At 36.8% G+C, this 4,784-nt stretch overlaps 1 pseudogene; it reads left to right on the forward strand.

Annotated features, from left to right (window-relative positions):
- Nucleotides 1-1,023: 1,023 nt before the first annotated feature.
- Nucleotides 1,024-2,027, forward strand: LOC149196551 (uncharacterized; annotated as a pseudogene).
- The last annotated feature ends 2,757 nt before the right edge of the window (nt 2,028-4,784 follow it).

Here is a 4,784-nt window from a genome sequence, read left to right on the forward strand (position 1 = left end):
ACGTAAACAAGCATTTTATAGTTTTCGAAAACCATATTCCTCCACCCTTCTAAGAAATCAGTCAACAAATATTTTGGTTATAAAATTTCTTTAGACCCAACCATTCACAGAGAATAGTTTGATTAATACATCAACTAGATTAGATTTTTTTTATCAAACTATGACTAGGTATAGTTTAGTTAGGTTGCCTAATACAAGCTATCAATTTGGAAAAGCCACTGGATCTAACAATTCAATTTTGAACCCACATAGGTCATGCTTTTTACTTTATGAGGTTTTGCATTTACAATAATATTCTTTTTCACTCTGTGATATTTATTATTCACTTATTAGATGTAGAATAATTGGTGTCAAGATACTTTGTTAAATTATTCATTGTGTGAAGTTGGTTGGTTAGAAATTTTGTGAGTACACAAATCTAACCATGTTGGTATTAAGTCAGGCGGATAAAATTCAACCATATTAAAATATTAGTGTGTGATATAGATAAAATATAATGAATATACACCTAATCTAAATTTTAAGAAACATAACATCTATCGCTCACTCATTCAATATAGTATAAATTTGAGAAAACTTGCAATCAAGATTAATTTTGAGAGCCATCTAATAACCTGACCCTACAGTCAAGTCATCATTTGGGGAGGTTCATTTTACAAAGCCAACTTTGACTTTCTGGCTAGGTCACCCGATAATTTAAAGTGTATTTAATTATCAAGTAGTTTTTATCTTAAACACGTATTTTAATAAGTCAGTTTGATTCAAAATTTGTAATTCATGTATTAAAACACATTTTAAACCAACCAGATGTACACCCTTAACCAAATTATAAGCTTAAAAAACAACACAATTGGCGTCGGCGTCAATCTATTTGTATGAAATATTGGTTTATACGTTTATTTAATCATCCGCTAACCTTTCTAGTAAACGGTATAGCAGTTTCGTCTCTGTTCGATATAGCATCCACACAGATCGATTAGTGGACCAAACTTCCTCCCGTTCCGTAAAATTGTCTTAAAAAAAATGAATGGAATGGACGAAAAACAGGCCAGTGACACATTTGAGGATGATAATGTTAATCTTATTGCACATTACTCTACAACGACGTCAGCCGACAATGCCGGTAATGAAAGGAAGCAAAAACGACGTAGCAAACGGTGCTCAACCATGACTGCTCTGGATTGGAAGCTCTGCTTGCAAAATAACGCCCATGAAATTAAAAGGCGCATCAGGTATGGCATTACCAAATCCATGAGGGGTGACGTTTGGCAATTGATTTCAGGCGGCCGCGATCTTTTGCTGGTAAACCCAGGAATTTACTCACAACTCCTCCGCAATGAGTCAGACTCAAGAAACATATCGTTAAAGACATTCATCGCACTTTGACATCACACCAATTATTTCGAACGACAGACGGGCCCGGGCAGAGGTCTCTCCACAATGTTTTGAAGGCGTATTCGGTTTACGACAAAGAAGTTGGATATACGCAGGGGATGAGCTTCATAGCGGGAATGCTTCTGCTTCACATGAATGAGGAGGAAGCCTTTTGGGTTATGGTTGCACTGTTCAAATGTATGCAAATTCGAGGTTTATATTTAAAAGACCTGCCTCTACTTCACCAATATTTCTTTCAGTTCGAAATGCTTGTGAAGGAGCAGCTGCCCAAACTGGCTAGGCATTTCGAGCGATAGATGATCACGCCAGTGATGTATTCAAGCAGTTGGTTCATGACTGCTTTCTCCGCAGACTTGCCATTTCGATTAGCTGTTCGTATTTGGGACGTTTTTCTCTTCGAGGGTATGAAGACCGTTTTTGGATTGGGCTTGGCCCTGCTCAAGTTCTTTCAGAATCATATGTTAAAATTGCATTTTCACGATCTCCTAACATTTCTGCGAGGGTTCCCAGAGGAGGCTTTGGATGCGAACATATTAATTCCAATGGCCTGTTCATTGATATCAGAGAGAAGATTAGAAGAACTGGAGTTAGATTATCTGGTAAGCGATGGCCAACCATCAGCTTCTCATTAATCCAAATGATTATCTGGTAACCGATGACCAGCAATGAGTTTCTAATTAAAATGACGATGATGGGTGGGTCGTTATTAATGCAAATGATTATCTGGTAAGAAATGACCAACCATGAGCTTCAAGAGATAATGAGTTTGGAACTGAACAACTATCTGCCGATTAGACGATTAATTCACGTAAGCTAAGATGGAGAATCGGTGAGGTAGGTTGAAACTCGATTGATTGTTGACGTATTCAGTCGTTGTGGCTGGTAGACTGTAGCTTATATTTGATGCTTCCCCTATTTCAACCTAGGGTGGAAGCGCTGACATTTGGACGGATGAGATTAAATACGGGAAGAATGTGCAAAGCATATCTACGGACATGTAGCCATGGAACATGAACTGGCCTGCTGAAAATATCATATCTTATGCGTTGGAGCGTCCGGGAAACTGAATAGGAAGAGCTACCGTGTGCCGCCGTGCGTTTGAATCGGAAAACTGAAGGGGAAGAACTACCGTACGCCGAGGTGCGTTTTAATTAAAAGACCGTCGTGGCTTGATTTCCAAAGGACGCCAATCAATCACCTTTATCTTAACGACGGAGGATAGAGGTGCCGAGGATAGACACGAAAAAATAATTTCCCGGGTTTTTGTGAGAATATTGAGAGTGTTTTCGTAGTTGGTTGCGGAAGCAGCCGAGGGAGGGCGGTGGCTGTTCTTAGTCCTGCTTATTATCTACGCATTTCTCATAGTCATTCACGGCAATCTTTGTTTGGGTAAGTAAACAATCTATAACCCAATGTTCGGGGCGAAATCCTAAAATTTGCTTGTAATAAAAATTATGAGAGGTTTTCAATACATTGCTCGCAATCAAATTTTATGTGATGTTTACAGTTGAATCAAAATTGTAGATGAGTTCGCTATATCCAAAATTTGTATTGAAGGTAATTGTGAATCTGGCAATAAAACTTTTGTGTAATACTTTGAAGTATTTTAAAAAATTGTATTATTTTATTACTTAAAATATTTTACTGCTTCAACCTTTTTCTTATTGATATGTCCTACTTTGTAGTGAAGGTAATTGTGAATCTGGGAATAAAATTTTTGTGTAATTCTTTAAAGTATTTTAAAAAATTGTATTATTTTATTACTTAAAAATATTTTACTGCTTCAACTTTTTCTTATTGATATGTCCTTCTATCTTGAGAGTTTGAGGGGTGGTAATTTCTTCCAATGCTTTACAAGATATGGTCGGATTCATTTCTTGATGCTCGATGCGATTTTTAACTTCTTGAACATTTTTCTTTTTGATATATCCTTCTATATTGATAATTTTAGGAGTGGTAATTCCGGCCAATGCATTACAAGATATGGTTGGATTCATTTATTCTTTCTCTCGGGTTGTTTCCTGGTGTATATACTATTCTTTTGATGTTTCTTGATCCTTTTGTTCCTCCTCTTCATAATCTATGTAAAATAATTTCTTCTCAGCACACTTATGACCTTTAGTGCATTTGCTATCACAATTGTAACAAAGCTCTTTTTCTCTTTTCTCTTCCAATTGTTGTGGTGTAACCCTTGTAGGTTGTGGAAGGCTAGGAGAAACAACACTTCCATTATTATAGTTGTGAGGGGTAGACTTCCTTGTTGCCATAGTTTTACTTTCCACTATGTAACAAATCTCTTTTACTCTTTCTAGTTGTTGTGGTGTTGCTCCAAAGAAGGTGTTGCTCTTTGTATCGTCATAATGTGCTATCATTTCCTCCGTGAAAATTGACCATGTAACAAGTTGTTTACGTGAACAAAGCCCTTTATACCATAAAAATTGATCCGATTCTAAATATGAAGATGCAATACCTACCTTTTGTAATAGTGGTACATCATGTGGATCAAAATATTACTCCATCTGAAGTATCCAATTTACCGGATCATTGCCATCAAACTTCCTCATATCGCCTCTTCTTGATTTTAGGAGCTCAATCTTGAAACGACTATAACTCTGTAATTTCGATTCTTACAGTTCTGAAATTGTGATCTATGGTATCCCTCTGTTTCCTCTTTCCAATGCCACCAGTCTGATCCAAAGTGGATTCTCCAAGGAAGAGTTATGCCAAATCTCCCACGCCGACCTGATTATAGATCTTTTCAGAAGAGCGAACTTGTAGGAAGTGCCACGTGTCACGGTTTCGACCTTAGGTTCTGTAAAATATATTTAGGAAACTACAGTCTGTCCTCTTTTTGTAACTTCTTACAAAATTTCAATCTGATGCTCAAAACAAAAGATATGAATATTTTCCCTAGGTCACCTATTTGGAATGTAATTTAGGAGTTTGCAAAAATACAAACTTTCTCAGATCATATCTCCACAAAGATAGTGCGAAAAGCTTTGAAATTCGGACCCGAGGTTCAGTGCGATTTCATCTCAAATGGGTTTTTTTTCACTGTGAAACGTCGCAGAAAAAAAGTTATAGTGAAAATGCCACGATGACCTATTTGGAGCAGAAAAACCCTAGAATCCAAAGCTCTGATACCAAATGTTATGAAACTAGCTCACAAAAAGATAGAAGAGATTGATCAACGCCTTAGAATTTCGCCTCTTCGAGGGGGCAACCTCCTTTACATTACACAAATGAATGATTCTTTGATGATACAAATGAGAAGACCTCCTTTCTATATATAGGAGTCTAAGGGATCATAATATAATAAGAGCCAACATAACAATAATAATGTAAGGGAACAATAATAACAATAGTGGGCTTCTATGGGGCATAATAGT

Source organism: Pinus tabuliformis, chromosome 2_2 (genome assembly GCF_031772625.1).
Source record: "Pinus tabuliformis cultivar Carrire ecotype Pingquan chromosome 2_2, CPIR1, whole genome shotgun sequence".
NCBI classification, from domain to species: domain Eukaryota; kingdom Viridiplantae; phylum Streptophyta; class Pinopsida; order Pinales; family Pinaceae; genus Pinus; species Pinus tabuliformis.